Source organism: Dromiciops gliroides, chromosome 2 (genome assembly GCF_019393635.1).
Source record: "Dromiciops gliroides isolate mDroGli1 chromosome 2, mDroGli1.pri, whole genome shotgun sequence".
NCBI lineage: Eukaryota > Metazoa > Chordata > Mammalia > Microbiotheria > Microbiotheriidae > Dromiciops > Dromiciops gliroides.
Genome location: NC_057862.1, coordinates 578,482,150 through 578,505,770, shown reverse-complemented (window position 1 = coordinate 578,505,770; position 23,621 = coordinate 578,482,150). Strand labels below are relative to the sequence as shown.

At 40.4% G+C, this 23,621-nt stretch overlaps 1 pseudogene; it reads right to left on the bottom strand.

Annotated features, from left to right (window-relative positions):
- Positions 1 to 238: 238 nt before the first annotated feature.
- Positions 239 to 1,097, bottom strand: LOC122739195 (annotated as a pseudogene).
- Between the last annotated feature and the right edge of the window lie 22,524 nt (positions 1,098 to 23,621).

Sequence of the window (23,621 nt, the reverse complement as noted above, 5' to 3'; positions counted from 1 at the left end):
GGCTAGGATTTTTACCCAGGATATGAATCGTTTTGAGCCTCAAGATGAATGAAAAATATTATAAAGTTAGTGACTCTGAAAGAACTGTTTTCTGAAGTCAGTAGGAATCCAGGCCGGGGCAAACTCTTTTACAAAGGGTACCCTAGTAAATTACTTTTCTTTATCCTAGGTTGGACTCAAATTCATTTTTTTTAGCAGACATAGTTCAGTTTATTCATTGTTTATAAAAAAAAAAATCTCATGTGGTTACCACAGCAGCTGCCTGGGTCCTCTGGACAGACACCCGAGTGCGAGTCTTCACAAGATGGTCTGTGAATTCCTGATAGGGAGATAGGGAGATAGTCCTTCCACAGGACTGGGGTTACATAGCTGTATATTTTGGAGATGGCATCGAAGGTAGCTTTAGCAAAGTTGCCCAGGGCGGCAGTACAGTCCCTTGCAGAAGTGTAGCAGTCATCAATTCCAGCCATCATCAGGAGCTTCTTAGGCACAGGAGCTGAGACAATGCCAGTACCTCAAGGGGGCAGGGATCAGGTACATCAAAACTGATCCACAGTGCCCAGTGACCTTGCAGGGCGCTGTGTGAGGCTTGCCAATCTTATTCCCCCAGTAGCCATGTCTCACAGGAATGATGGACAGCTTGGCCAGAATGATAGCACCACAAATAGCTGTGGCTACTTCCTTGAAGCACTTGACACCCAAGCCAACATGGCCATTGTAGTCACCAATGGCCACAAAAGCCTTGAAACTGGTACGTTGTCCAGCTCTAGTTGGTTTCTGAACAGGTATGATTTTCAGAACCTCATCCTTCAATGAAGACCCCAGGAAGAAATCTATGATCTCATATTCCTTAATAGGAAGGGAGAAAAGATAGATCTCCTCCAAAGACTTGATCTTCATGTCCTTGACTAGGCAGCCAGCTTGGTGCCAGGAATCCACTCCTTATCCTTGGCCTTTCCTCCTCAGGCCCCACGACCTTGGACCTGACCTCAACCTTGGCCCCCACTGCCAAAGCTACCATGGAAGCCCCCTTGGCCTCCAACTTTGGGGCCCCCGGGGCCTCCAGCTCCTCCTGCAGCACCAGCGTTGTCTGCCATCTGATGTTTGTTAGAAGTAGAAGCTCAAATTCATTTTTATTTATTTGTTTGTTTACATTTTGTGTTCCAAGTTGTCACCCTCTCTCCCTCCCAACCCCACATTAGAGAAAGCCAGTGGTTGATATAGATATATATATATATATATAGAACTATATAATATATGCTTCCATGCATCAGTTCTTTCAGCATTTTCCTTTATAAGTCCTTCATAGTTAATACGATCATATTATTCGGAATAGCTTAGTCATTCACAGGTACTCTTTGTTTTTGTTGTGGTTGTTGTTTTTTTGCAGGGCAGTGGGGGTTTAAGTGACTTATCCAGGGTCACCCAGCTAGTAAGTGTTAAGTGTCTGAGGCCAGATTTGAACTCAGGTCCTCCTGAATCCAGGGCTGGTGCTTTGTCCACTGTACCACCTAGCTGCCCTACACAGGTACTCTTTGAACAATGTTGCTATTACTGTACACAACATTCTCTTGGTTCTGACCTTTCCACTTTGCATTATTTCATGCATCTTTCCATGTTTTTTCTAAAACCAATCTGTTCATCATTTCTTACAGCACAGTAGTGTTCCATCATGATCAAATACCACAATTTATTCAGCTATTCCCTGGTTGATGGTGTTTGGGTCAAATTCAGTATGGGGAGAGTTAATTGGATGGCTTGCTGTAATATTGGGGTTCAGAAAATAATGGGAGACCTCTAGGTCCAGAGTTTCCTCTCCCACACTGTTATTTTTTTTTTTAGTTATTTCACTAAGACTGATAATAAAGGAGATTAACAGCCTCTTTTCCACAAACAAATCAGGTTTTATTAATGGGAACAAAATTTACAACACAAGTGAAGTTAATAAGGCCGGGGACAATGAGAAAGGGAAAAATAAGACCCACTTCCCAGATGGTTAGAAACTAAATCTCTAGGGTAAAAAGGCCCCCAGGTACCTCAAATAAGCTCTGCTTCCTCAACTACAAAAACTGACTCAAACCCTAAACTTGCTTCCAGCTCAGCTGGCCTAATGAGACAGCCTCACTTCAACAACATGAACCCACCACCACCTGGAATCTGTAGTTCCAAGGAGAATCAGCTGTGCAGTGTCTCCCAGTTCAGTCTGAAGGTCAACCACCACCAGCTCCTCTCTCTCTCTCTTCCTTTCTTCTCTGTCCCTATCAGAGTTCTCTCTCCCCCTTCCTTCCTCTCCCACAAGAAGGGAGGTTCTTAGCCATGCTTATTCTCCAATTGGTTCAACATACCCCCAGGGCTGTCTCCATTATAATTTGGCCAGGCCCATGTAGGCATGGGAGAACTCCTAGGTGGGGCTTAGGTACTTAGCTGGATACTTTGGCTCAATAAATATTCTTTGTGTTATTCAGTCCCACCTACTATACATGACAAATCTGCTCAGAGTTCCTTTTGTTTGTTCTATAATCTCTTCAAGTTCACACCCATCTTCTCTTAGGCTTTTCAAGATTACATCTTTTCAGTCTGACATAATGAAGCAAAGATGGGGTCATAGAAACCCCAAATCACAATTAATTCCTTACAATGGGCATCCCCTCAATTTCTAATTCTTTATCACCTCAAAGATAAATGCTATAAATATTTTAGAACATATAGGTTCATTTCCTTTTTTCCCTGGTCAGCTTGGGAAACAGACTTAGTACTGGTATTCATGGGTAAAAGGGCATAGACAGTAAAAAAAAAAACAAAAACCCTTTTTAAAAAAACATTATTCATTTAAAAATTTCCCCAAATTACATGTAAAAAAACCCTAATGTTTTCACGTTGATTTTTAAAAACTTTGTGTTCCAAATTTTTCCTCCCTCCCTCCTCATTCCTCCTTAAGAAATCAAGCAATTCAATATAAGTTATGCATATGTAGTCGTGCAAAACATCTTCACATTAGTCAGGTTGTGAAAGAAAACAGACCAAATATCTTTAGAAAGAGGAACTAACAAATAAAATTATACTTCAATCTGTATTCAGATACCATCAGTTCTGTTGACGGTTTGCATTTTTCATGTAGGAGCTTTGACTTTGACTTTGCTATTTTCTTCTGAGGGTGTATTTTGATTTGCCTTGTTGCCAAAGAAGCTTTAGATGGTCTGCTGCTTTCTCCGCTGGCTCATCTTGGTGGCCTATTTTTTAGGTTTTAAGTCCTTAATGTGTAGCGCTGCTTCCAGAATGCACTGTCCCAAGCTATAGGGGATCCCAGGGGTACTATTTAATGAGAGGCTTGTTCTCAGCCCACCTGGCCTGTAAGTAACCACAGCCCACTTACTCTTTAACCTGGAAGCAGAAATCTGATTGAAATCTGATTCTCTATGGTTGGAAGTTTGGCATGCCTGTGCCCCTCCCCTACTGGGCCACTGCCACTTGAGTCTTCTTATTGGTCAGAATATGGGTTCTCTGCCTTAACTCCAGCAGAGACCACAGCTATTCCCCCACCCCCAGCCAACTGCTGGACCCCCTCAGTGGTCCATGAGCCAAGTTTCAGAAGTAGCCACTGATGCTGATGGTTGTGAGGTTCTGGAGGTGTGACCTGCCTGGGGCTGGATCTGTGCTGCATGCTGTGCTCTTCTCTCAGCCTGGTTCCACAGACCTTCCCTGGTGTCCTTTTAAGAAGTCTTTGGCTGGAAAATGATTTCCCTCTGTTCTTTTGTGGCTTCTGCTGCTTCAAGAATTGTCTTATGGCAATATTTTGAAGGTATGTGAACTGTTCGTGTTGGGAGCAGCAAGGGTCACAGCCTTTCCTCTGCCATCTTGTCTCTGCCCATCTAGACAGTTGTTGTTGTTTTTTTTACTTCTTTGGCCATGATGCCAAATTGCTTTCCAAAATGCTTGGATCAGTTCACAATTCCACTAACAGTATAATTGCCCCAATCTCTCCCTATTTCCTCCAACATTTGTCATTTTCTCTATCATTGTAGCCAATGTGATAAGCATGAGATAGTATCTCAGAGTAGGATTTTTTTTTTTGCAGGGCAATGAGGATTAAGTGACTTGCCCAGGGTCACACAGCTAGTAAGTGTCAAGTGTCTGAGGCCAGATTTGAATTCAGGTCCTCCTGAATCCAGGGCCGGTGCTTTATCCACTGTGCTACCTAGCTGCCCCTTAAATGAAATATCTTACTGTCTCTTCTTGCAGAGTTTTGTTGGTAAATTCATTTTTTTTAAATTAAAAAAACCCTGTAATTAGCAGTCAATAACCATAGTGGATTTTCATAACCAGAAGTGCAAATGAAAGCCATTGACTCTAGGTACCATGCTTACGTTGCAGCCAGATCCTTTAAACAATCATTTACATAGCCTAATCAATTTGTACACTAGTATGTAGTTTTCTTTTAGACTTAAATAAGGATTTTTAGAGTTCAAAGACACCTTGCCAGCTGCCTAAATTGTCTCATATGCGAAGAAAGAATCCTAATTACCATGTATGTTAACAGTGGTAATCTGATCTTAACATGAATGCTTAAAACCCATTCCCAACCTAGAGTCCATTCTACATATTTATATCCCTAAGTCTTAGGATGGTTTTCCTTACTCCAAAGACATATTTGTCTCTTTGAAACTTTCATAGCTGCCCCCAAACTGACTTGTTCAGTCAAGTCTGACTGTTTGTGACCCACATATGGGGTTCTCTTGGCAAAGATATTAGAGGGATTTGACATTTCCTTCTTCAGTAGATGAAAGCAAACAGAGGTTAAGTGACTTGTCCAGGGTCATACAGCTATTGAGCGTCAGAAGCCAGATTTAAACTCAGGGCTTCCTGACTCCAGGCCCAGTGTTCTAGCCACCGAGCCACCCAGCTGCCTGGCACATAATAGTCACATAATAAATATTTGTTTCCTTCCTCCCAAAGCATACTGCTGATTCATGTTGAGTTCTCAGTCCACTAAAACCCTTAGTTTAGCTTTATTTTTCCTGTACTCATATAATCAACTTCCTGGAATCCTTTGGCTAAGTGTAAATGCTGGGGAAAGTGTGGCTGTGGGGCCTTAAGTCTCTACAAAATGTCTATAGGACAAGGAGTTCATTAATCTGCCCCTTATCTCCTTGACACTACCATTGCTGGTGATATTGGCTTCATATCCCTTTAAGTTTCCCCCACTCAGATTTCTGAAAGCTTCAGTGATGGTAGCCCCCAAATGACCATACCACTTTGGTGCAATGGAAAGAGTGCTACATTAAGTGTCAAAGTATCTAGTTTTTTATTATGCTTCTGCCAATTGGCAGAACCTTGGACAATAAAATAACAACAACAACTAGCATTTATATAGTGTTTTATGGTTGGCATGTTATTAGATTTGATCCTCACAACAATCCTGTGAAGTAGCTGTTATTACGCCCATTTTACAAATGAAGAAACTGATGCAGATAGTACTTTCATCACTTGTTCAAGTTCACACAGGCAGCAAGCATCTGAGGAAGGATTTGAACTTAGGTCTTCCTGACTCCAAGTCTAGCATTCTATCTGCTGCACAACCAAATGTCCCTGGGTCTCGGTTTTCTCACCTGTATAAGGATAGATACAAGGACACATAACAAGGATAGATAACCAATAAACTCCTTTGGGATCATAGATGAAATCTGGAAGGGTCCTCACAAGTGATCTAGTCTTACTCCTTCATTCGACATTACTATAGATGAGGAAGTTGAAGCCCCAGTGGGTGAAAGGGCGCACCTAATGTCACACAGACAATAAACCTCAAATCCAGGTCCTCTGACTCCCGGGCCACTGTACTTTCCACTACACCACACTGCATCTGGGAGTTCTAGTTCTAGGGTCCTTTGACTCAGAAGTCATAGAAATGAACTGATCTTAGAAAAACAGTGGGATAGATCAATGAAAAGCCCTCAACACAGGTATCAAAACCCAACTCTGGTAGCACAGGACAGAGGAGACATGACCAGGTAGAATTTCAAGTGAGAAACAAGTATTTTATTTAACTACAAATACAATGACAGTAGGAAATAGCTGTATGTATGTATGTATACATGCATGCATGCACGTGTGTATGTATGTATGTATATGTGTATGTAATTGAATCTTGGGTCACATTATATAAACGTACCACCAAGAACAAAGATGCTCACAGTCTCATTGTTGAGAGAAAAATTTGTTAATGTTTGGAGAGGTTTCTGGAACACTTTATAAGGCATTAAGTTTCTTCTTTCCCTTTATTGACAGAATAAGGACATTCAAGACCCTGCACTTAACCACAGTGTCTAGCACATAGTAGGTGTTTAATAAATGTTTATCAATTGATTGATTGACATTCAGAGTCATTTTGGGAGAAACGAATGATGCAATCTAGATTCAATAATCATAATCCAAACATAAATGAGCAGATACCGGAGAAAAAGAGAACAAGTTCCCAGTCTCCAAAGACATTCTAATAATGAAGATAAGACAGGCGTTGCTATGGCAAACAGGAAGGTAAAAGCTGTTGCCGATTGCTCTGATGACGGTGCCAGTCTCTCTTCTACTCGTGGTTGTCTGTAGCTAGTCTCTTAGAAAGCAGAATGGCCCAGTCTCCAGGGTGGTGTTTCTCAACTTGGCCTTGTACTAGAAAGCTAATTGTGTTAACTAGAAGGACAGTCAGAAAGTCAGAGATAAACATGGCTCTGAGGAATCTGGTTATTTGGCTGATGGTATTTGTGCTCTTCTGTGTTGTCTTTGGCCTTAGAGTCATGTGCAATAGGTTTTATGTCCAGCTGCCTGGGGGCCTCAGACCCCTAGAATGTCAACCCCATTTGTGAACATATATTCATATTTACAGACTAGGGACTGGGATCCGATCTGTGATTTCACTGTGACTGTGACACTAGATCTGTGATTTCACAGTCAGCATTGACTGTGCCCTTAATAACAAAATGTCCAATCCTATATTTTCTTGAGTGCGTCTATGAAAAAATCCCCAGGACTCTAGTAGACAGAGGTTTTGGAATACTAACAGACTCATAAAAACACCTACAAAAAACCCCTCAATTGTGAATAGCCAGTTGGTTGTTGTCTTTCATCCTTGAAGAGGACCAAAGTACATCACTATGTTGAGGTCAAGGTACTGTGTGTCCCACTGCGGATGATCAGATCAGTGCAAGCTCGGAAGGCTCTCCCACAGGTCAGGTACAAATAATTCATATGAACATTTGGAGCAGAGATGTCTCTAAAGTTGTCCATTCTCACATTTCTTTTGAGCCCCTGTGGTTCTGCTTCAGTCATAGAGCCCAGCACCTTCTTTGGTGTCGGCATTCCATGATGGCTGCTCCTGTGCCAGTGTCTCCCAGGCATCACAATCCATTCCAAGGAACTTCAGAGAGACCTTGAGAGTTTCCTGCATACTCTTGCTGCTGGAAAGCACATGAAACCCTTTCCCTGTAAAGTGGCATAGACTGGCAAAGCCAATGGGTTTGAGAAGAGTATGTCATTTAAATTCAAGTCACTGACCTGGAACAGGTTAATTAGGAGAAGTAGGAGTGGAGCCTTAGCCTTTTGGAAACACAGGAAAGACAACTCTCCACCAGCCATTACTTGGGGCCACTGCTAGAGAGGTAACACCACTCATGGGACCCTTGGCAGCAGAATCATGGCATTAAAACAACTATTAGCATACCAGAAAGATATGAAAAGTCAACCGGAAATAATCGGTCAGATACAGGGGTCTAGCATATTTTCCCTATTGCTTTTCTCCTTTTTGTTGTTGTTTGTCCTTTGTTCTTGAAGAGGATCATGACATCAGGAGGTGATGTCAAGACTTGCAGTGAATTGGATTTAATTGAGGAAGAGCTGTGCAAAGTCACCAACCCACTTTCCTCCAGAGCCATCTGGGTCCAGTGGCAAGATATATATCAGGATGACTGGAGATGGCCCCAGATGTTTAAGGCAATTGTGGTTAAGTGACTTGTCCAAGGTCACATAGCTAGTAAGTATCTGAGGTGAGATTTGAATTTAAGTCCTCCCAAGTTCAGGACCAGTGCTCTATCCAACGCACCACTTAGTTGTTCATCTTTCTCCTTGTATTATTTAATGTCTTCTCATCATTTAAAATTTTTACCTCAAGGATCTTAGCCCAGATTGTATTCCCATTAGCCCAAAATCAGAATAGGAACCTAATATCATTACCTTCTAGTACTGATGATTTCATCTTGAAAAAAAAAATGCAACATACCAATAAAATGTAGGCAATCATATTTGTGGGTTGTGTGTTTCTCAGAGCTTGAGATGTTTGTGCACATATATGTGTGTTCACATGCACTATTGCCTACTACATCGTACATTCCAAAGTGCTTTCAAAGACATCATCTAATTCAACTCTATGAAGATTGGTCAGGTATGAAGAAGCTGACAGGTTAAATTTTAAATTACTTGCAAGGTCTTTAACTATCACAAAGTTACTTCTACCATAATAACTCTGACCCATGTATTTGTATTTTCATATTTATAGGATAGGGACCAGACCTGTGATTTCATTGGAATGGAGGACACCTGGAAAGGAAGGAAGGAAGGGAGGAATTGTTAAGTGCCTATTATATATCAGGCACAGTTCTAAGAGCTTTACAAATATTTCATTTGACCCTCAAAACAACCCTGGGAAGTCAGTGCTATTATTACCCCCATTTTACAGTTCAGGAAACTGAAGCATATAGAAGTTAAGTGACTTTCCCAGAGCTACACAACTAGTAAGTAACTGAGGCTGGATATGAACTGAGTTTTCCTGACTCCAGGTCCAGTTTTTATCCACTGTGCCACCTAGCTTCCTCTGTGTGAAGAAACAACTCTGTCTACTAATACAGTCTGGTACCTTCTCAGAAATTTATATTCTTAGGGAGTTGTTTAGAGCACTGTGACTTGCCCAAGATCACATGGACAGTATGTGTCAGAAGTGGGATTTGAACCCAGGTCTTCTTAGGTTTGAGTCTGGCTTTTTCTATAGCTATGCTGTCTTATTCACACACACACACACACACACACACACACATACATACACACTATACCAAAAGTATTAGTGCAATTTAAAACTATTTAATTTTATATATTAAATGTAAATATTATATATAGAGAGATATATAGATATATGCACATATAAATTATTGTCTATTCTTTGTTCTTGATGACAACCAATGACATCAACAGGCTGATATCTTGGCTTGCAAGTGAATTGGATTTAAGTGAGGCAGGTCTGTGCAAAGCCATCAGCCTTACTCTCTCCTCCAGGGTCATTGGAATTGTGGGAATTTATTTTGATTTGGGGACCCTGCCTTTGGACTGAGATTAAAAAGCCTTAGGCCCTCAGGGGTTTTTTCTGTGTAAGAGGGGCTGGTGTCCCTCCCACTCTGCTTCAGCTGAGCCAAAAAGCTCTGTGGGCTTTACAGGACACCAGGTCAGATGGCTGGGGGAACAAGCCCCAGCTCCCCACGCCCTGAGGGGAGCTGCCCTGGAGATCCCAGGCTTGTCCTGCCAGGCCCTAACACAGCCCATGCGGAGGTCCCAGGCACGCAGCAGGGGGCACAGCCCCGCCCCGCCCTCCACTGCAGTCCTAGTGGGGCCGGTGGATTAGCTTGGCGTGTGCAGGGGCACAGGGAGCCTGAGGTTTGAGGGGAGAGAAGGAAGATATATACTGGGGAGTTAGTGAAAGAGGTTGGAGAGGATGCTGCAGGGTGGACAGGCAGAGGAAGGAGCCGTATGGAGTAAGGGGCTTTTCAGGGTTCAGCGGCAGGGCAGAGAGGGAAGTTAGACAGAAAGGGGGGACACTAGAAGAAGGTCGGTTGGTATGGAGACGCTAAGAAAGTTGCGGGCGTGGCAAAGATTAAGCACAAGCGGTAGCAGCAGAGAGAAGCGCTGGAAAGTACTCAGGTTGTACATTTTATTTTCCTGTATTCTTAATTTTAAATTGTATCTCATAAATAAACTCTCTGCTGTTAAATTGGAAGAGGCTTCTTAATCTTTTGCTTATCAATTTGGGAGCGGAGCAGTGTGGAGAAATTTTTAAAAGGCCCATACTAAATTAATAGCAGTCAGATAGCCAGCCAGTCAAAAGTCCCCAGATTAGTCCCCCAGTCAGATTAGGCCTAGTCAGTAAAATATCTTACATTTGAATGGTGACCCAGATAGGACTTATGGACCAAATTATAATTTTTCTAAACTTATAATTTTCACGTAATTATAATTTTTCATATAAATACAGTTATATAATTTTTCAGACTAGGTTAGCTAGTTAATTTTTTTTTCAGAATCCAGTGGTTGAACACAGCTCAGGACAACTGGCCATGGCTGCGGACATAGTGGTACACCTTGGATTTTTTTTTTTTTTTTTAGTGAGGCAATTGGGGTTAAGTGACTTGCCCAGGGTCACACAGCTAGTAAGTGTTAAGTGTCTGAGGCCAGATTTGAACTCAGATACTCCTGACTCCAGGGCCAGTGCTCTATCTACTGCGCCATCTAGCTGCCCCCACCTTGGCTTTTTTAAGCTACGGTTCTTCCCAGGTCTTAGTTTGTCCAAGACAATCATCCACTCAGTGAGTAATGGCTAGGCAAGAATTGAAGCAAAAAGTGGCCTAGTTTGCCTTCACTAAAGAATCAATGTGGAAGAAGACCCTCAGAGTTTCTGACCAGAACAGAAACAATTGCTATTTACACTCACTCTGAGCCAGCAAAACCCAAACAATGAGAAAGTGAGACTTGGGCAATACCTTGGGAAAACCTACTATTGGTCTATCAGTGAGACTCAGAGTGATTTGGGTTTAAAGGATATTCAAGTAGCTCCATTTGAATCCCAGTAGGCTTTATCAAAGCCTGGTTTTCCAGAACTACAAACACAGATAATACATTTGTGTAGATATATGTATACACACATCTCTACACATTTATGTGAGCAAAGCATGTATATATCTACTATATATTCATTGATCTATATGTATATATGCACATGACACATCTATAAATACCCATATATAATAAATCTATAAAACTAAAATTTTACTTCATGATATTCATTGTCCCATGTGACTCATCTTACCAGCTAGAGGAACAAGTTTTATCAAAAGGTAAGGCAAGGAGGTGGTGATGGTACAGTAAAGAAAAGATGTGTTTTTCTTTGGTTGGTTGGATAGGATTTTACTGTATCTTTGTTTTTAATATTTGATATTTCCCCACAAATGTATGGATATAGCACGGAGACATCCATTACCTGTTTCTCAAACATCATCAAAAGCCCCATGGGCAGCAGAATATAATGCAATGTGCCAACATGACAAGTGTGAAGTGTGTCAAGTCAGGGAATGCCATAAATCCTCTATTCAATTCTCAAAGTATATGATACAAAAACGTCCATTCATCTTGCTCTCTCTAGCTCCCACCATTTACAAAGAAGCCTCCTGATAGGCTAGTGAGAGTTCCTTCTGTGCTTAGCTCCTGGGGGCAAGGCTCATTAGCCATTTGGCCATCTCTAAAATCATTACTTCCAAACACAGAAGGAAAATAGGGACCTGCGGTAGTATACCAGGCCTTACTGGTGTCATTTATCAAAAACCAGCCCCAGTGAGGAATGACACAGGGCAGCAAGTCCAGAAGCATCTAGAAAAAATAAGAATGATTCATTACTGAAGACATGGGGAAAACATATTCTGATCTGTCCACATATCAATTACAAGAATCCAGGAAAATTAGCATTGGTCTATAGGCCCTAGGCCTGGAAAAAAAAATCAGACTTGGCCTCAAGGAAATTGGGTAATGGACAAAATGGAAGCCCAACCTGCCTGAAAGAAATTAAGGCATGCTATATTCTGAATGTTGTCCTAGTGTCTTGGTTTCCTTTTTTTTGGGGGGGGTGAGGCAATTAGGGTTAAGTGACTTGCCTAGGGTCACACAGCTAGTAAGTGTTAAGTGTCTGAGGTTGGATTTGAACCCAGGTCCTCCTGACTCCAAGGCCAGTGCTCCATCTACTGTGCCAATTAGCTGCCCCCTTTTGTTTGCTTTTCAATGAAATCTGTGCTTATGAGGAAACTCAGCATTGTCTACTATAGAAAGATGTTCCTTTATACTAGTCACATGGAGAGAAGTGAATGGAAATGGTCGGTGTGGTAAGGGGGCAACAGCAACAAAGATAAGTTTAGAGTATTTGATCTAAGTGTGCAATTAACTGCTAATTCCATCTTCTGATTCCTCATTGTGACCCAGGTTTTCAAAGACTAAGCCAATGGAACATAAACTCTGGAAGGTCCTACCAAGGTAGAAGGGTCTTAGTTACGGACACCTGTCCTTTGTTCCAGTTTAGTTCTGAGGGACTCATCACCAGTTTAGAGACAGAGGAAAGTTTTTTCAGCAAGAAAACTCTTAAAGAACAGATAATGATGTTGATAGCTAATATTTAAATAGCCCTTTAATGTTTTCTTTTTCTTTCTTTCTTTCTTTTTTTTTTTTTGGTGAGGCAATTGGGGTTAATTGACTTGCCCAGGGTCACACAGCTAGTAAGTGTCAAGTGTCTGAGGCCAGATTTGAACTCAGGTCCTCCTGAATCCAGGACCAGTGCTCTATCCATTGTGCCACCTAGCTGCCCCTAATGTTTTTAAAGCAACATTTGATCTTCACAATAATCCTACAAGGTAGGACTATTATTGGATCCATTTCACAGACAAGGAAACTAAAGCTATTGCCATGGAGCTAGGTGTTACAGTGAATTGCACTTGAAGTCAGGAAATCCTAAATTCAAATCTGGCTTCATACACGCAACCACTCTTAGCCTCAGTTTCTTCATCTGTAAAACAATAATATCTACCCCCCAAGGTTGTTATGATAAAAATAGATAATATTTGTAAAGCATTTAGCAAACTTTAAAACGCTATAGAAATGCCTGGTGTTGTGGCTGTTGTTATGTTAAAGGAGGAAATATCCACACTGATGAAATTACAGATCCTTAAAGAATTTAAGTTTGTAGGCCTAGTAAAATTTTTATAAATCTAATGAATTCTCAAAATACGTTCCAAGGCTGAGTCTCCTAAATTAATTCCTGCTCTTATGAGTTAGCTATCAATCATTCCTGAATTTGGCAAAGCCATTCTAAGCCAAGTTTAGTAGAGAAGCAAGATTCATTATCTTTAAAGGAGAAAATGTCTAGTTCCTATACCATGCCCATTCTTTTTTTTTTTTGTGGGACAATGGGGGTTAAGTGACTTGCCCAGGGTCACATAGCTAGTAAGTGCCAAGTATCTGAGACCTGATTTGAACTCAGGTACTCCTGAATCCAGGGCCAGTGCTTTATCCACTGTACCGCCTAGCTGCCCCCATGCCATTCTTTAATGACAGTTCCATGGTTTATAGAAGATCAGTAAAATAAGAGTGAGATACTCAGGGTCAATGACCCCTGTGTGACTTCAGGAGAAAGGGGACAGGAATAAGCATTTCTATAGCATCTACTATGTGCCAGGCACTGTGCTAAGCCTGCCTTTCTTTCTTTCTTTCTTTCTTTCTTTCTTTCTTTCTTTCTTTCTTTCTTTCTTTCTTTCTTTCTTTCTTTCTTTCTTTCTTTCTTTTTTTCTTTCTTTCTTTCTTTCTTTCTTTCTTTCTTTCTTTCTTTCTTTCTTTCTTTCTCTCTTTCTTTCTTTCTCTCTCTCTGTCTCTCTCTCTCTCTCTCTCTCTGTCTCTCTCTGTCTCTCTCTCTCTCTTTCTTTCTTTCTTTCTTTCTTTCTTTCTTTCTTTCTTTCTTTCTTTCTTTCTTTCTTTCTTTCCTTCCTTCCTTCCTTCCTTCCTTCCTTCCTTCCTTCCTTCCTTCCTTCCTTCTTTCTTTTTCTTTCTTTCATTTTTTAACAAATATTATCTCATTTGATTCTCACAACAACCTTGTGAGAGAGGTACTATTATTATCCCCATTAACTGAGGCAAATGACTTCTATAAGGTCACACAGCTAGCAAGTGTCTATGGCCAGATTTGAACCCAGGTCTTCATGATTCCAGGCCCAGTGCCCTATCCAATGTGCCACTAGGTATCTCATCAGATAAGTAAAAGTTATTTTGTTGTTGTTCAGTAATTTCAGTCATGTCTGACTCTTTGTGATCCCATTTGGGGTCTTCTTGGCAAAGATACTTAAGTGGCTTACCATTTCCTTTTCCAGCTTATTTTAGATATAAAGAAACTAAGGCAAACAGGATTAAGTGACTTGCCCACAGTAACACACCTCATAAGTATCTGAGGCTGCATTTGAACTCAGCTCTTCTGACTCCAAATCTAGCACTCTATCTACTGCACCATATAGTTGTACCAAATATAAACTGCTCAACACTGGGGAATGGGGGGAAAGGGGGAGGTGTATAAAAAAGTCAAATTCATTCTCTGCCATCAACTTGCTTAAAATCTGTCTTGGGAGATATTATTAATCCATCCGGGATAGCAAACATACATTATGATAATCAATAATATAATATAGCAAACATTATTATCAAACATTATAAATACCATGTTGTATGATATGCAAGAGGGATTCTTGGGGTTTCACATTAACTAGTTCCTTTCAGTTCTTATAACTACCATCACATGTATACTAGAAAACAAGTATTAGGAACTCCTATAGTCTCCAAGTACCATAAGAGTTCTGAGAAGGAGAGCAGTGATGGTACAAACAACCATGGAAAGCTTCTGGGGAAGGGGGTACCTGAAAGATGGGCATGCCTTGAATAGGCCTGGGGCAAAGGGAGGGTATGCCCAGAAGAAGTACAACATGAACAGAAGTCCCAAAATAGTAATGAGAATGGCTAGTGAAATCATGAAGAAAGTGGCCAGTAAAATATAATTCCAGGGTAAATAAATGGGAATCTATGTAATTCAGCGTCACAGAAGAGATTTTGAATGTTTGATCCAAAGGCACTGTGAATGTTATAGCATATATAGCAGGGGAAGTTTTTCTTTTCTATTTAACAATATGATTGAATTTGCAACATGAGGCAGGAGCCATCAAATATCAATGTTTTTGCTCAGGCAGATAGGTGAGACATATCAACTAATTGTCCTTCCTCCTCCTCCCCATTTGAATATATATTAATTATTCTTTAAATTATGTGTTCTTTGTAATATGTGCTATGAAAAGAAAATGTATTCTTTCTTTTCATATCATGAATCACAGAACTGTGGACTTGCCCTAGTTGGTGCTGCTTACCCTGGCCACCAATATTGCTATTTATGGGATTGCTTGAACAAGCAAGAAATAGAGACCTGGATAAAAAAAAAAAGGCTAGAGTGGCCTTCAAGGGAACAAAATGTCTATCTCCAGATCAAGTCCACAAGTCAGACACTAAAGCAATCTTTCATACTTCTCTAGGACTTCCATTGAATTGAGTAGGGCTTCTTCCCTTCCTTTTATTATACCTTTCAATGTATCCTAAACATTGCTAAAACTTGAGTGCAGGTTTTCTTTTTGTTCAAAGCACAGACTCGTAGGGTTGAAAGAGGCCTTTGAGAGACTGTTCCAAGCTCCTCATTTTATAGATGAGGAAAGTTCAGAATTATCTAATAAATTCGTGATCGAGCTAACATTTATGTAGCTTTTTTTTGATTTGAAAAGCATTTTATATACTCTTTTAAAATTCTCAACAACCTTGTAAGGCATTGGTATTATTACTGACTGGTATTTTATAGATGAGGAAAAGGACTCAGATTAAGTGAGTGACCTATGCTTATAGAGCTAATAAGTCTCAGGGAGTGGGATTTGAACGCAGGTCTCTTCTTAGCCCAAGCCAACACTTTCCACTATACCACATTGCCTTCCTCATGCATGCATATAGGAAAGCACAAAAGACATGACATGACTCCACTAGGCAAATGCCAAAGCTAAATCACAGTTTGCTATTAACCGCCTTTTTAGGAGTGGTTTTTAAAGCTGATTTAGGAAGCTGTAGAAGAGTTCTCTGGGAGACTTTTTTCATATATATTTGGGGTCTTATGATGACATACTTCTTCCCCAACAGATCAGAATCACTTAGCACTTTGAGTTGCTCTGGCCAGTGGTACAGTTGGTATAGTATAGCTCACATCTCACTGGCACAATTGACTATGATGGCTCCTTTGGAGCAGTTACAATATGTTATATCAATGAAGCTGTCACTCCTACTCACGACATCTACAGACTCAGCAATACTCCTATGTGGGGGGTGGGAAATGTGTGCTGTCCCAAGACAGTGGTCACCTGAGGGCAAGAAATGATCAATCATCCCTTGCCAAGTTCCATCTGCGATTTTTCCTTAAAGGGAGACAGCTCCACATTATGCACCATTGAGAAAGAGCTTCGCTTCCAAAGCAGAAACCATCTGGGCATGTGTAGACATCAGGCGACCATAACCTAAACTCGCTAAGTCACCTCTGTCTGCCTCACTGGTTCTAGTTGTCATTCTGCAGCCAGTGGCTTCTTTGCGATTGTTTGGAAGGGAACCTGCCTCTTGGAACAAATAGAATTCTAGCTGTCTTCAGCAAATTTTAATGGCCAAGTTATAAACCAGGGGGGAAAGTGGGAGTTCATAATGGATATGACGACAGAGCCCGAGCCACAGTGTCACTAATGGCCCTATTATATTATGCAAGACCAATGAAATGGCCCTTTATCAGAAAAGGCTTTGGATCTCATTGTATACTAATCATCTGCTTCCAACAGGCAGGGCTAGGAGGGAATAAAGTGACTGATGAGTCATAATGCACCATCAATATCAAATTCTATAACCTTGTCTTCCAGATTCGTCAGGAATTGAGTAAAAGAGAAAAGACCTGTTACGTTTAATACTAAACTGATGAGACATTTGTATTTATGTGGCAAGAAGCTCCATCTGCCAGCCAAGCCGCTGTCTTCCTTAAGTAAAAGCTTTGCGTCAGCTGTTCTGTTTACTCAATCTCTGACTGCTTTCTGGTCTTACTTGCTTCGCTATATATTTATATTGAAAGACTACATTCTCAGCAGCTTTTAGTCCCTTAAATGCATTTCATGAGGAGACCAAGTCCAATCACTGTTACTTAATTAACACAATTGTGAAGACTTCAATCTAGCTACACAATAGCTTTCCTGACCTTGCAGAAGGAGGCAAGACTTCATTATTGAGTATATTGTTTCCTATAAACATATAAAACCCCTACAATAACAATCCCATCAGCCGAAATGAAGTTATCTGAGAACAGAATTAAACTCTAAATGACCCTTTGCTCTACTCCATAGCCCCCTATTAATAATTTCTAATCTAATCAGTGTGGATAAATGCACTAAGGCTGCCCATGCCAGGCACCCGGCCAGCACAGCCCATTGCCGTCCATCTGATTCATTCCCAGGCAGAGCTTTCCTGGAGAAGACACAGCCCTTGCCGAGAGGCCACTGGCTGATTTCCTCTTTTGTTATCTTTTAGTGGCAAAGTCATGTCCTTGTAACTGATAGACACGTTTCTTTGTAAATAACCCTGGAGTGACTGATAGAGCTTTTGCCAGACAAAGCCGGCAAATAGCAAGGCATTACTCATGCCAAGCTGGAGAACACTGTGTCACGGCTGACAAATTTATGGTAGATATGAGCTCACCTCTTGCACAAATATATACTTTCCTGGCAAATTCATCACATGTTTTAATGGCCCCATACTGCATTTGTCAGCTGTCTGTCCCTGTGCATTGTTGCCTTTGGTTTCCTGTCAAGGATTGTTTGTTGAAATCATCTTGCAGCCCCATTCTTCAGCAGCTAGACCCGAGAAAGATCAATGATGACACATATATTGATAATATTTTACATTCAACTATTTGGCCGATAAATCATTTTAACAATGCTGATATGTTTATTGAGTGTCTGCCGGCATCACAATTATATGGAAAGTGATGTCAGCTTAAATCTTTGCTTTGGCCTGGTTTTTATTCTTTTCTTTTCATTTTTCCATAATTAAAATGCATCAGGTCTCATATTTGCCTTCCTCTTCCAAAAAGAAGGAGAACATTAGGCACCTCCTTACATGGAGCAAAGGAATGACCTTGCCCCTTCCCACTCGGCTATAAAACACACACACACACATACACATACATGCAATACATATACATGCGCATACACATACACACATGCACACAACAAGCAACCAAAATAAAACTGTATTTGAAAATCATGGGTATTAGCTTTGGAGAACAGGAAGCTCCCCCGTACCCACAATTCCTTGCGCTCCATCTGTGCATATCAAATTTCCAGCCTTGATGTTAAATACTATGAACATTATTAGGGCATTTACCCCTGTGAAGGTCTTCCACAGAGTTTAATAAAGTCACATAACCACAAAGTTTCAAAGGCAACTTTTGGTTGCTCAAATCTCCTAACACTTAACTTCCTCTCCAGGAGATGCCATTTGAAATACTCTAAGGTGGTTGTATGAGGAAATGAAAAGAGAGGTGCACTTTTACCTCACTAGGGAGGGGTGCACTTTTTACCTTGACTGCAGAGTATTATTCCTCACTCAAGATTATCTCCCCTCATCTTGAGACTAAAATCACACATGGGGCTGTGTTTCCATGATGGCAAATGTCCAGTTAAAATGGGAAAAAATCTAGTTACTTAGACGTTTTATCTACCCAACACCAAATAACTCTTGCTTCAGAAACACTTGAATGTTTTGGCATCTTATAGAGAGAGCTACAATGTTGTTAGTCTAAGAGTTGGCTCACTGTGTTTTTCACTTTGTTGAAATTTCTTTGGAAGAAGCAGAATGAATAATGAACAACACAAATGTATTAGGACCAGCCCAGGAGGCAATAAGCCTAAGTACCTATGAGGCAAATGGAACTTTTACCCTTTTTTTCTCCAATAGAGCTGGAGTTTTTAACCTGTGGTCCCATGTGTTATTTTTGTTTTTGCTTGATTCAAATAAATGGATGGGTGGATAATAGAAAGAAAGAAATAGATAAGTATCTTTCAATATTGTTTTCTTTGTCATCCTATGTGTTAAAAAAACCCAAAACATTATTTTAAGAAGGGGTTCATAGACTTTACCAGAATTCCAAAGAGGACCGTGAGAGGAGACAGATTTAGGACCTGCCCCCCAAGAGAGAAAAGGAACAGCATTTGCCAGAACCTGGGACATGGCACCTGGCTCCACAAGAATTTGTCCCATCTGCTTTGTTTGTTTTGTTTTGTTTTGTTTTGTTTTGTTTTTACTGGGCAACTGGGGTTAAGTGACTTGCCCAGGGTCACACAGCTAGTTAGTGTCAAGTGTCTGAGGCCAAATTTGAACAGGTCCTCCTGAATCCAGGGCCAGTGCTCTCTATCCACTGTGCCACCTAGCTGCCCCCGCCATCTGCTTTGTGAAGATTGACCCTGAACACAACATCTACTTTTAAAAAGCCTGAAAGTGAAAGTACACAGACTTTACAAACTGTATTGCTACTCCAGTAGCTGTTAGTGGGCATGTAGAAAAGTCGGTATTGAGTCAGTACATTCCCCAAATCCCAGCTGCTGGTCCATGGCACTCCAGTCCCTATAAATGCATTCAGCATTTAGAAGAACATGTCAACACATACCCTTAAGCATTTTTCAATGAAGGTAATTTTCCCATGAAGAAAGGTCAGTGGGTAGTGACAACTGAGCAAAAAAAGAGCATCAATAAAACTTATTTTTAATGTGCAGAAGAAATAAAGTACAAAAGTTCACAGGTTCTCCTTCTGTCTTGTTCTTTGTATATTGAAATGTTTGTGCTTATTTATGTGCTTATTAAATTCACAATAAAACAAAGGGGGAAAAGACTTCCAAAGTATCGCCTATGATTCCAATACTTCTCCACATTGTGTGTGGTATAGACCTGACTCTCTGAAGCACCTGCAAAAGTTTTAAGAATGCAAATGAGTAACTGGGCAAGTTACTAAATCACAGTTTTCCACTCTATAAAATGGGGACAAAAATTGTGCCTACTACCTAGAGTTGTTGTGGGGATCAAATGAAATAATATTTCTAAAGTTCTTTGTAAACTTCAAAGTGCCATATAAATGTGTCATGTATGTATGTGTGTATATATATGTGCATATATATATTACACAACAAAATAAATAGCATACTTAAAAAAATGTAGTTCTATAGGATCAAATCTTCTCTTTTACACAGACCATGATTCTGGACAAATTTAATCTTTCAGTGCCCCAAGCAACTCTCTCTAATTTTTTCAATTGTAGATATGCATTGGTAGAGGGAGTTCCCTCACCTGGAGTTGCCTATGCCACTGAAATGAAGGATGAGGAGGAGGAAGAGGAAGAGGAAAAGGAAGGGGAGGAAGGGGAAGAAAAGGGAAAGAAAGAAGAGGAGGATGACAAAGAGGAAGAAGAAGAAGAAAGGGAAGAGGTAGGGAAGGGAGAGGGGAAGAGAAGAAAGGTAAGGAGAAGAAAGGAAAGGATAGGAAAAGAAAGAAAACCTCATCTTATTCTCTTGATCTCTTACCTTCTGATCTCCTTTGGGAATTTTCTACTTTGTTTATTCCCTTTCCTCTAACTTTCATCTTCAATTTCTTCTTGCCTACTTGTTAGCTCCTTCCCCACAGCATACATACATACTGAGGCCGCCCTGTCCTTGATTTTGCTTTTTACTTAGCCTTGACATCTTTTAAAACTATTGTTCAATATCTCTTGATCCCTTCACAACCAAATTCTTGAAGAGAAAGAGCAGGGCTTAAGGAGAGAAGGAAATGTCTTCAATATTTACTGTAGGGTAATGGGGCTGATAGTGTGTTAGTAAGAAAGGATAAGAGGAGTATCATGTAGTAGTGGGGTTCCAGTTGAGAGTAGATAACATAAATTTGTAGTGGACTCAAGTTAATTTGGTTGTATGACTTCTTTCATTAGCCTTTAACAGCATACAAACAGGATCAGAGATTTACATAGTAGGGATTTGTTTTCTCTCCAGTATTAGTGAAGAAATGGTTGAGACAGCAGATGGATCACGTAAGAACATGTGCCTAGTTATTATCTTCTAAAGAGACAAAAATGAACTCATATCCATCTTTTGCCTTAACCCAAAATGTCAGGTGTTCTAAAAAAAAAAGAGTTCCAAACCCAGTGACAGAGTCTAGAATTGGGACATTTGCCTCTAAATATTGATTGATGGAGACCCTGCTCTCCTGCTTCCACCCAGGTGATAGGCCCATCCACTGCCATGACTCATATTCTACAAACTGCCCAAGGCCACATGGAGAGTAAGTAGCAGAATGAGTTTGAACTCAGGTCCTCTGACTGCAAATCTAGTGCTTTTCCACTAAATCTATTTTTGACTTTTTGTTTTTTACTGTATTTTCTGCCTTAAAAATGAGACATTTGCACCTTTCTAGGACAGTGTGGGCAAGGAACCAGACCAAATGAACTTTTAATGTCTCTTCCAGCCTTAGGAGTCAACAAGTCTTTTCTACAGAGATATGCTCAGGTAAATGAAATTCATGTTTCAGCCTGTGGGAAAATCCCTGTCTGTAGTGGTCATTTCAGTTCCTTTGAGATGATTCATGCGTTTGTGGAATACCTTGATAAGACCCATAGTTCTGAAAAGGTAATTTGTGGGAAAGGTCTTAGCCTGGGAATAGCAATTAAACTCTCCAGGTGGGAGTTGTATCCGGGAGAATTTGTGCAGAACACGGCAGTATAATGCTTTGACAACTCTGTGACTCGCTGGACTTTCCCACTGGGAGCCCTAGGATCCCAATGTCAAACCTTTCAGAATCACAAAATAACCTAATTTATTCTTGATTTTGTCAGATAGATTATTCTTGACTGTAAGCCTTTATATTTTACTGTTTGGAATACTGTTTTCTGGACTTTCCTCTTTCTTTAGTGGCAACTACTAAATCTTTTGTGATTCTTACTCTGGCTGCTTGATACTTAAACTCTTTCTTTCAGGCTGTTTGGATTATTCTTCCTTAGACTTGAAAACTCTGTATTTGACTTATGTTCCTGTTGTTGTTGGGTTGTTTATGTTGTATCTGACTCTTCATTACCTGTAATCTTTTCTTAGAAAAGATACTGGAGTGGTCTGCCATTTTCTTCTCCAGTGGATAAAGGTAGACAGAGGTTGAGTTTACTTACCCAGAGTCAAACAGCTAGTTTGTCTCTGAGGTCAGATCTGAACTCAGGTCTTCCTGATTCCAGTGCTGAGTCATCTAGCTGCCTCTTAGAATGTTCCCTAGGAGTTTTTATTTTGGAGTTTCTTGTGGGAAGAGGCATGTGGATTCCTTCTATTTTCACTTTGACTTAGAATCTGAATAGATTTGGACAGTTTTTGCTTATGATTTCTTAAACTACGACATGTAGGCTATAGGTTTGGTCTTGATTTTGAGGTAATCCAATGATCCTAAAATTATCTCTTTTTGATTTTTTCCTCGGTCAATTGTTTTTGATAGCATATACTTTATATTTTTTCTTGATTGAAATCTAACCTCAGACACTAGCTATGTGACCCTAGGCAAGTCACTTAACCCCTGTCTGCCTCAGATTCCTCAACAGTAAATGTGGATAATGATAGCATCTACCTCCCAGGGTTGTTATGAGCATCAAATGATATACTATTTTAAAGCACTTAGCCCAGTGCCTGGCATAGAGTAGGCACTATATAAATGTTTATACTCTTCCCTCCATCCCCTCCCTTCAATTCCCTGATAGGTCTTTTAAATGATGGACCTGACCCCACCTACAAAAAGAGAATGACTTGAACCCATGGCAATTCTTTTGGATCCACCAGGCTGCCATTTCTTAAATGCCCTCTTTGTTCTTGTTAGAAAGGAATCAGGAATCACTCTTTTTTTTTACCCATAGGTTCAAGCTGAAAATGGCCCCAACATTCTTCCTTGGCTTGTTTATTCTCTTCTATCAGAAAAAGCACACATCAGAAAGTTTACTGCATTGAGAATAGTGCTGACAGGTATTTTTTGGACAGTGTTTCATGCCTTCCATGTGGTTTGGCACCTGTGTAGACAGAAGCAGCTCACCAAAGTGAAAAGAGACTTTTGCCCCAGTTTGGATGAGTAACCTCCATGTGTAGACCGCCATGGTCATTTATTTCTCCATATGTTCGATGTGCTGATTCCAATATGGTTCAGATTATGCCATTATTTTCCTTTAAAGTATAATTTCTTTTAAAGGACTGGAAACTCCTGAAATAATTTCACCCCAATTCCCCTTGTCTCCCCCAAACAGCTGCTCACAATCTCAAGATCTGACAATCCATGTCACAAGGAAGTTTTTGTTTTCCTTGGAATGCCAAATATTTGTTTCATAAAGTTGGGAGTGAAACTTTGGAAGGGAATACTGATATTGAATGCAATTCTTCCTGGGGAGGGGTGGAAGTAGGGTAAAGAGAGAATGGTCCTGCTCTATTGTAATTATGAGGCAGGATCATGTAGTGGGAAGGATGGATGTTTTGGAGTCAAGAGATCTGAAGCCAAAGCCTGGCTCTTATAGACAATCTATGAGCCTATATACAATCCATTTAACTTTTCTTAGTCTTTTTTTCTTCTTCTTTAGATAGAGATAGAGATGAAGTTAGAAAATAATGTTCAGATTACCTATCTCATAA